Below are 10,468 nucleotides of genomic sequence, written 5' to 3'. Positions count from 1 at the left end.
AGGCTGTGCCAAACATTTGAGAACAAACCAGTCCTAGTCTCAGATGTCATTAGAAATTTTGTGCTTTGAAAGCTTTCTTGAAATGTGCAAAACCTTCTTGCAAATCTGGGACTATTTAGAGGTTTGTACTGAGATCCTAGAAATTTCCTGGTTTGGCACACATTGCCAGAAAATAGTTGTTTGCACAAACACTTGAAAGTGCAGCTGCTGCACAGACTCTAGTTCCTTGGCCTAATAAATGTTCTTAAAAAGTACTTAGTAAAATGCTATCAATAAGACAGAAAAATCTGCTTCATATATTCCCTTTTGTTAAAAAAGAAACTCAGAGCCAGTTTGCAGACATGAAACTGATAAAGAGAAAGAGGAGCGTGCTTGAAAGGAACCTGGATGTAATTGCCTCAGTGAGTAAAGAGCAACCTGTGTGAGTTAACCTTTAAAAATTTAAATTTGCTTTGGTTCAAATGGTTGTGCATATATGCTACAGTGATCAGAAAAATGAATGTCAGTAGATAAAATTATAAAACTATCAGTCTCAGCTAGCTACAGGTAAGGGTGATGTGAGAAATTTCTTTTTTTATGTTCTTAATTAAGAATAAAAATGAATCCGTTATCTTTTGTATGTTTCTCACGATTTCTTGGATGTTTTCCTTGAGCTAAAGTACCGACTGAAAAAAAATAAGAAATTTCATTTTCCAGCTAAAAAACTTTTCTAGAGCAGATTAATTACAGAAGGTTAAATGATACTGTTTACACAGTTAAAAAAATGGACACAACAGAATGCTACAGACTTTAAGAGATGATGAATACATATAGTTGAGCTGAAGTGTTAAAATAGTTATGTTAGAAAGATGAACATATTTGCTGGAACGGATGGATAACTATGGATCACTATTTACTTCCTATTAGTTGCATGAATTTGATAATATAAGTTAAATCAATACAGTTCTAAGTAAGATTTAAAAATTAAGTTTATCAGAAAATGTGAGTTCAAAATTGCCTTTACTCAGGTGACACTCTCAGTCCATAGACATATAGAAGTGTTATATATTCAACCGAAAATATACTCTTCAGGTAACTCTGAAGCTATTCTAACTCTCTTCAAATTTCCCAAGCATTGAAGGTCTTATTTTTTAACTTTATAAGATGATTCAAAGCTAATTTCTCTTTTTGTTTAAGTGGCCAATCCTTTTGAGCACCAATTTTGTTAGATTTCTTAGACTAAATTCTTTGAAAAGCTTAGGGTTTCTTGCAATAACTTTTGCTGTAGGGAAGAAGCTTCCTATAAATAGTGCTTGGCTTATACAACACAGTTATTTTTCTCCACCCTCAGTACTTTGAATTATTGTTGGTCCAGTGTAACTTCCAAGCAACTTGGACTAAAATGAAAATAAAAGTATCTATCATACATGCTTATACAAGTAACTCCCAAAGCACCTTGCTGCAGTGTGGTCCTTTGGCCAATGTTTTGTGACTTGATGCTCTTTTATCAGTATTTTCAGTTGTTTACAAAAATGTCTGTATTGAAGTCAAGTCAGAATCTATGGAAAGTCTCTTCAAACTCCTGAATATTTCTAGTGCAGTATAAAATCATTTGACTCATTTTGTTGATCTGTTGCTAGAAGATAACAATGATATAACATTTGTTGGCACCTTGATTATTCCTTTGATTGATAGCGATGTAGTTAGCAGGACTGCTTATTTCACAAAGCTCTGTTGACCATCAGACACAAGGTAAAGAGACCTTATGGTCTCCCAAGATTTCATCGGTTCACCTTAACAGATTTGTGCTTTGCATGGCTTCTTAATATTAGGAAGTATCTGCTTTTTCAATACAAAAGAAAAACCTTGTTACATAGACCTTTGTTAAAGTCAGTTATCTCAGTGGACTTTATTTCTATTTAAAGTAGACTGGTCTGAACAATTTGGAATAGTTCGTAGTCAGGTTGCCTAGGCAATGAAACCTCAAAATGAAGGAACCTGGTACAGAGTGCTTTTAGCTTTAATCTTCTGATATGGCTTCTTGAATCTGCTTGACACCTATTTAGACATTTTTTGTCTGGTAAAATACCTTATAATGCTACATAAAATTCAGCTGGAGCTAATGTATCTCTACCTCAGCATTTTTCAATAGATACAGCATGTTAAATAGAAGAGCGTGAAAGAGGCACTTATTTCACAACTTAGCAAGTGCGTCTTTGGAATTGGAAAACTATGTTTCTGTCTTTCCAGCACTTAGGATTATTAACTGATGTGCATCACCATGCGCGTGAAATTTAATGTCTTCTGGGGCTTGGAGAGAGGCAAACTGACGAAGAAAAAGACAGCACAAAAAAGCTACAGCTCTCGCATCCAGACTAGATTCAGTTAGCAAAAGTAGTTTAACTAGGGGTGGGTAATAGGGGCACCTGCCCAAGGTGCCAAGTTAGGAGGGGCTTTGGAATCGCCCCCCGCAGAGTCCACACTCTGACAGCATACCCATGCCAGGATCTCCAAAGCAGTTCCCTGCTGCTCCTAATTTAAGGTGGCGGCAGCTCAGCCGGGGACTGTTCAGGAGTTCCCAGCAAGGGTAAGACTGCTTCCCTCCCAGCTCTCAGAAGTATGAAACTCCCTCCCTCTGCTCTGTGCATATCCCCTGCTCTTCTGTAAGGTTTTCCCTGGGCACTGGCTCTGCTTGTTATGGCACAGGTTAGAAAAATAAAATAGAGCCAGTGAAAAGATTCTTTGGAGAAAGTGTTGAATCTCAAGAGAGATTAGGCAGGTGGCCCAATGGGCATCCTAAAGTAAAGAGACATTTAACTTACCAACTACCGTGTTTATCATTCCAGTAATGGGATGTCACTAACTTCATATGCGAGGCCTAATTGTGGTGAATGGGCATACCTCCGTTTCAGAATCATGATTTGTCCTATTGGCACAGAGCAGAGGTTAGCAACATATGGCCTGTGGACCAGATCCAGCCTGTAAAGAGGTGTGATGTAGTCCACAGAGATCTAATCTTGCATGGGGGATTGGTGGCACGGAGCTGTGCCACTCTGCCCGTCGTGGTTACTGCAGAAGGACTGGGAATCTGGCAGCCACCTGTTCAGAGGGGAGGAGGGGCAGAGACTTCTGGCCTGCAAGAGCGGCCAAGTCATAGATTCTGGCCCACACTGGCACAGAGCATCCATCTAGAACAAACATTTAAAACTGTCAGAAGCAGGCAGGGATATGGAGTGCTTAATTGCTGACCTCAGATTAACATGTTCAAGGCATTTGATTTTTTCCCAAGAGTGGGTACTTGGTGTTGTATCAAAATCAGGCCTCTCCAGGGACTCTCAAGTTGAATGCTGAGATATCAAATCATAATAAGTCTTTTTTTCCCCCACAACTGAAAAGTTAGGCCAGCCTTTTATAATGCTGTTGCACATGTTTACAAAAGTTCTGATTGAATGAATCTTTTTGAAAAATTCCACCCTTAATTTTGAATACTTATGTTATTGCTTAGAAGAATCTGCTATAAAAATAAAAGTGGTGAGGAGAGGAAAAACTGAACTTCACAGTGCATCATTAGATGGACTGGTTTGGAGATGTATAATGTGACAGGGGCCCTCTGCTGAGTTCAACAAAGCTAGAGCCACACTGGGTGCATCTACATGAAATGCTAAAGTAAGCACAGTAAGCAGGAATAGGGCCAGCATCTACACTAGATTTAGTCCCAAGTCAGAGCAGCCTGCTATTTGCCCTTATGGCCACCAACGGGAGTTCCAGCCTCTGGTCACATGGCTGCCAGCACATGGCCGACAGCATTGGTGGCCATCTTAAAATCACGCCCCATGCTCTGATCCCTGCCTACATGAACAACTGCTGCCTCCTGTGACTGGGGAGATACCATGGCGGCAAGCGGGGACCACTGGCAGTGGTAGGGGTGGCGAGTGGCCACATCAGCAGTATGGGGGGTCTGGCAACCGCACGCAGAATTTGGTGGCAGCTTCAGTGGCAGCCAATCTCAGGAAGGGCACATGCTCCCCTGTGTCCCTCCTATGCATTGCCTATGCCTGCCCAGCCCCTTCCCTGCCTCAGACCTGCATGCCCAGTGCAGGGGCAGCACAAGGCAGTTCCCTCCTTGCCCACCCTGCTGCCCTGCACCATGGCTGCTCCAGCCCCTGCCTCTGCCCCTGCCAGCAGCACTCAGCAGCCCACTGCACCAGCTCGACCCCTGCCAGCAATGACCAGCACCCTGAGCTGCTTCTGGCCATGATGCTGGCCCTGCTGGCCCCACCAGGCCTCTCCTGCTCAGGCCCCAAGACAGCCATGCACCTGCTAGCTGGGCCCAGGGAACCAGATGTGGGAGGTCCTTTCAGCCCACCAGCTTACCTCTCTACGTCAGCCCACCTGCCCCACCACCCACATGCCCTCAACCCCGTGCCCATCCTCAGCACCACTCCAGGATACGCACACAGGAGAAACTGTGCAAACTTTATTAATAGAACAAATTATCCCTCCTTCCTCCCCCCACAACAAATACAGCTCCCTCTCCCTACACATAGTGCCCCTCCATTACCCTCCCCATCCACCAACAATAAAAATCCCATTCCCCAAACTTCACAGATACTTCATGAGTCTGACCCCATCCCCCAGTCCATTTGTGAGGGGCTGAGAGGTGGGACCATCCAGGACAGAGAGCTGTGCAGCAGGTAGCTAGCACCCCAGCTGCAGACAGTTCCCCCATGGGTCTGGGGACCATGGTGAAGGCTGGGGATGCCTGTGGCTGGCAGGCACTGCAGGACCTGCTCCAGAGTAATGCCAGGGGCCTGTGGCAGGTGGGATCAAGGTGCTCTGTGGGGCTGTGGTGGGGGACCAGGCCTGTCGGGGCATGGTCACAACTTCTGCTGGGTGGCTCTGGGTGTCCAGCTGCTGCTTCAGCAGCTCCACACACCACTGCTTAAGGGCTGCTAGCTCAGCCCAGTGGACATGGCATGCCTGCAGCTGCACCTCCTCCTGGGCAGCCTCCTGGGTGAGGTCCTCTACCCACCATGCCTGCTGGTTTGCCACCCAATGTGACCACCAGCTGCCAGAGAAGGCAGGTCCCATTCTGGCTGTCCCCATGGTGCCTCCAGTGGTGGGTGTCAGTGAGCCTGCAGTGGTGGTCCTGCAGGCCCCTGCAGCCTCTTCCCAATGTCCAGATGTTGGCCCTGGAGAGACAAGAGACAGAAGGCATTTACAAGAGTTTCCAGAATTTGAGACAAGATACTCTTCTCTTCTCAAGGGCCCTTCTGCTGCCTGCCCTTAGATTGAAGGTCAGCCATGTGCGGGTGCCCAGGGACCATGGTAAGCTGGCTGGGCAAGCCTGGGCTCACGTGGGTGCTGCCCAAGCCTCACACTACTGATTGCTCCCCAGGGGCTGACTGCAGGCTGCCTGCCTCCTCTATCCCGTTCTCAGGGTGGGCCAAGCCAAGCTGCTGGCAGTACCTGGTGCCATGGCTCCATCCCTTACTGAACCCCCTCTTCCTCTGCAGGCCCACTGTTCTGCTGCACTGATGTGAAGCCCCCAGTGCCTGGGCTTGGGGTGCATAGGGCTTCTGGACAACTTGAGTGAGGGGCTGGCTGCGCACCCACCCTACCTGCTGGGGGCCCCTCTGGGGAGGCACCCAGGGGCTGACCTCCTACCATACTGCCACTGAGTGTGTCCCTGCTTTGTGCACTGTGGATGGTGTCCGATGGGCTGTTTGTGCAGTCAGAGGACTGCCTGGGCCACTACAGCCTGCTGCTGCTGACCCTACTGGTGCCCCAGGCACACCTGCAGTCCTGGGTCAGGACCCTGAGCTATGATGGTGCAGGAGGCAAGCCTGGCCTTCCCTGCAACCTCTGCCACTACCTGGGGTGCTATTTATCACAGCACTACATGTTCCTGCCCCCAGCTGTTGAGGAGGAGATCACCACTGGGATCAATGCCTTCCTTGGTGCATGAGAGGCCCATGCCTGCCCAGCCGTGGGGACATGGGCTGCTCAATAAATGTCTGACCTGTGTTCCACCTCTCTGCATGCTGTTGGGGGCAGAGGGGTCCTGGGGAGTGTGGGGGAGCCAGAGCCAGAGACAGGGACAGGGGTGGGGGTGAGGGTGGGGACTGGAGCTGAGAGGGCTCACCCTCCAGTCTGGGACTTACCATGCATCTGGGGCCAATGAAGGTGGTGGCTTGGTGCAGGGCTCCCCAGTGCCAGATGGCATTCAGCTGTGCCCAGTGTCCATGGTTTCTGGTGGGCTGCCCTCCCGCCACAGGGAGGAGCTGGTGCTGCTAGCAGCTCATGGTGACATGGATGGCTGCTCCTTGTGGGTGGCTGCAGTGCAGGGCTGAGGCTCAGGCAGCCACTGATCAGGGCTTCCCGCACTGCCAGTGGGTTTAGGAGCTGGGAAGGAGTGCAGGGTGGGGCACTGGAGGCCCGAGGTCCCCTCCTCCAGTGATGTGTCATCATAGGTGTCAGGATGGGGCATGGGTACATGCTTCTGGGGTGCTAGAATGTGGATCAGCTCTCACATGAGGGGCATGGTCCTGGGGGCCCCACTGGACTGATGATTGTGGCTGGCTATGGCCACCCACCGGGCCTGCAGGTTCTTCACCTTAATGCAGCACTGCTGCACTGACAAGGAGTGGCCCCGTACATGCATCCCAGCTGCCAGGGCCTCATAAATGTGGGCAATTGAGTGCCTGCCCTGGGAGAGCTGCCACTCCTTGCCTCACAGTGCCATAAGGCTGCACACCTCCTCCAAGGTCTAGTTGGGGCCCCTGGAACTCCAGATGGGCAGGCGCATGTATGAGGCTGGGGCTGGACATGGGGAAGAAGGAGAATGTCATGCCCTGTGCTTCTGACTGGGCCGCCACATGGCTGGCTCTGTGATGTTGGCCTTGGAGGGTGGGGAGCAGCACCCCCAACAGGGGTACCACCAGGATCACAGCCATGCAGCTGAGGTACTTCACCACAGTTCTGCAAAGAGAGAGAGATGGGGGCAGCAGTGGGGAGCAGGTGCTGGCCCTGGTGGGATCACAGGGCTGGGTAATAGGTGCAGCAAACTGCAGCCCTTGGCAGCACTCAATTTCAACCAGGCAGCAGCTCTGGAGTGGGACAGATCCAGCAAACACAGGGCCTGCTGGGGTGTTGCAGCTGCAGGCAGCTCCTGCTGGCTCCTCAGAGTGTGGGTCTCAAGGCATAAATGGCTGCAGGCTTTTATACCTTACAGATAGGGGCTGCCAGAGAACAGCCGAGCCCAGCAGCAGCAGAGGGGGCCAGGCAGGAGCTCTGGGGCTGGGCTTCATCTTGTCCCATACTGGCTGGGTAGACCCAGCCAGGTAGCGTCCATGTTCCTGAGCAGTAAAGCATCTACACATGCATTACTGTGCAGTAACTAATCAGGCGTAAATTTGCTACCTGTGTCATGAATTTACATCCAAGTCAGTGTAAGTTGCCATATTACTGCACAGTACAGGCATGCATGTGTAGACGCACAACTGTACTGTGCAGTAATTTTCAGTTACTGCACAGTAAATGTGCACGTGTAGACACACCCAGTTATTATGGGGCATTACTGCATATGTTGATGTGCCCACTGAGAACTTGGGCATCTGAACACAAAGAATTGGAACACCTGATTTTAATAGAATCAACAGCCACCAAATTATGTAGCTCAGCTCTCCTATACACTCCATGGGGAGAGTAGGATGCTGAAGAAAGGAATCTATAAAACCAGTATCCAGAGCAGGGGGAGTCTCTGAACTAGCCAATAAAAAAAACAGAGAGAGGACCATAGCTCAAATCCTGTCATTTCTTAGGAGACAGGTACCTTATCTTGTGCTGCACTTGGATTTAATATCCCCTGGAGTGATGGCCCATAGGACCCCTTCCTTACAAAACCAAGCAGGAGTCACTCCTTTTGTACAAAAGCTGGTTGAAGAAGACCCTCTTTTTCTTTAATAGCTTAGTCACCTGAACCCACAGTATGGAAAACTTGGGTTCAGTTCTGTTCTTAACTTGAGGAATTTAAACCTAAGTTGTTCCCAGTTCCTTGGGAGGTGCTTTTACCCCCTGGCTGCTGGCTGTTTTGGTCAAGAGATAAAAAGCTCATGGTGCAGCTGGTCCACTTGGCATAAACCACTTTACACTGATCCAGAGAGAGAACAGGAGTGTAGATGATCCTTTTGGCTAGTGGTCAGGGCACATACTTCTGAAGGAAAAGATCTGGTTTGCAGGCTCTTCTCCCATTAATAATATAAAACTGCAACATTTATAGGAGAAAGGACTGAAATGCAGGTCTTCTCGCTTTTGGATGAGCCTCCTAGCTATTAAACTTGAGAATCCTGCATGTGCACTCCTTCCTCTGGCCCAAAGGATACTTTATTAATCTGTACAAATGAAATAGCTTTACCAGTGGGGAAACAAGAGTATCTCGTCTGCACAATAGAATAGCTGATAGCTAGGTGATTACAGCAGTCTCTGGGAAGGTAGGAGAGTTACCATTTCAAATCCCTTCAGATAGAAGTGTGAATAGGACTCATCTTAGGTGAGTGCTTTAACCACTAAAAATGGGATAAAAGAGGGGTGGGCAGGAAGGGCAACAGTTTCTTCTCCTTTTCATATACTCTAAGAATGCTTTCTGAATGGTGTTAACAGATAAGTGCTTCTCTGGTTTGTAGTGTCAAAATGAAAACACACTTGGCAGTGCCCAGGAGCACACCTTGGGCAGCTCAATGATTTATTATGTGGTATTAGAATGGGAGTTTTTGAGGATCTAAATTTGGACCTAGGTTGGCCATTTGGCACCTATGTCCTTTTGGGGATCTGGCCCAAAGTGATGAGGGATGTGTAGGGGGAAAAAAAAAAGATAAGATTATGTTGCTCTTCCAAATATTGGTTCTTCATTTTGAAAATAACAATCAATCCAGATCTCTTTCAAAGTCCTAATTTTTTTCTGCTTTAGTTTTCAACCTTCCATTTGTTAGAAAACCCTTGAAGCACTCTCTAATCCTTCATGGTCATCCTCCTCAGTGCTACTTGGTTTTATTTTTTAATTTCTTTGAGTCTCTCTTGTTTTTCATGAATGAATGATCTCTCTACCTCTGTCATTTCACTTTCCTCTTCTCCCTAAGCTAAACAACCTTAATCACTTTAATTTTTCCTACTAATAAAGCCTTTCAATGTTTCTAGTAATTCCCCCTGTCATTCTCTGAATTTTTTCCCATTTCTGTCACATCTTCCTGTGAGATGGAGTGGTTGATTATTTTGTTTAGCCACTTCTGTGTATTGGAGCTGATGTTTTCCTTGCACTGTTTACAGCGGTACCTAGATCCTTTTTCATGAGTCACAGTTCATTTCAAGTACTCATTCATTCTTGGGTATGAATTATTTCTAATATGCTGCCTTTTTATTTGTTTTCGTGTGTGTGTGTGTGTGTGTGTGCGCGTTCAGTTCACTTTGCACTAGCTAGTCATCTTTCTCTCTTTTTTTGGGGATCATTCTAGAGTTCTCAACAGTTCTGTCAAGACTTAGCTAATTTAAATAAGTTAGCAAGTCATGTCACTATCAACGTCTTTCATTGTTGAAAATTGAATGTTTATTTCTACTTTTTAAAATCATGGACAGAACTTTTGCTTACTCAGACCCCTGAACAGGTCCTTGTTAAGGACTGAGGACCTGATCAAAGCCCATTCAATTCTAAATTTGCATGGGGAGTGTAAGCTATCCTTTCCATCCTTGGGTGTGGACACATGTAACTTTTTAACTGATTTAAAGGGAAGAAGGGGACTCTGTTGCTTAGGGGTGCATATCAGCTATTACAATGTAACGTGTGTGTGTATGTGCTTCTGTAGCAATACAAGGTAGCAAACATGTGGTAACTTTTGCTAGAAATGTATCATTTGGTATCAATACATCTGTTATGTCTCCAGGTGGCAGCTTCAGAAGAAAACTGGAGAATGTATGTGGGGCATCATAGTGAAACTAGCTTTGCAGCTGTCAGTATTATCTCTTCTGTGGGTAACAGCTGTTATCAGTTTTAGTGCTGCTAATCTGGGATCAATTATGAGTACTACATCTGAAATGTTTGGAGTATGGTAGAGTTCTTTGTAATCTTATGGTAAATTGTGCTGTGACTTGCAGATTTCAATAACAGTAAACAATATAAAGCCTTGTTTGATAAACATTCCTCATTCCCTGCTATTGAGCAATGGGCAGGTAGATGGAGCAAAGGTGATGTGAGAACTTAAGACTTGAAAAAACACTGAAAGGTTATTATGCTTCTGAAAAAACTTATGGTAAGTATTTGTGCTTTATTTTATTTTTGAGGCATATCTGGAAAAATAAAACATTTTTATTTTTCACTTTTGGGCCACTAGAGAATCTCTAACTACTAATCAGGAAGACTTGAAGTTTGCTCTGTATGATATTTAGCCCAATCAAATGGACATTGTGCCCTATGATTGTTCTATTTTGTAACTTCTTC

General features: G+C 46.5%; 1 protein-coding gene across 2 annotated transcripts in view; it reads left to right on the top strand.

Moving 5' to 3' along the window:
* The first annotated feature begins 360 nt into the window (after window positions 1–360).
* Window positions 361–10,468, top strand: part of NPSR1 (neuropeptide S receptor 1) — a 168,503-nt gene continuing 158,395 nt past the window's right edge. The window contains exon 1 of one of the 2 annotated variants that reach the window (XM_090050175.1): window positions 361–421. The gene's annotated coding sequence lies outside the window, so the exon portion shown is untranslated. Of the gene's footprint in view, window positions 422–8,436; window positions 8,531–10,468 lie in introns of those variants that run through there. The other variant, XM_090050174.1, reaches the window with a different exon arrangement.

This window comes from Crocodylus siamensis, chromosome 5 (assembly GCF_052110815.1).
Source record: "Crocodylus siamensis isolate JL-2025a chromosome 5, ASM5211081v1, whole genome shotgun sequence".
NCBI lineage: Eukaryota > Metazoa > Chordata > Crocodylia > Crocodylidae > Crocodylus > Crocodylus siamensis.
The sequence above is the reverse complement of the archived record's forward strand: the minus strand, read 5'-3'. Positions and strand labels throughout refer to the sequence as shown.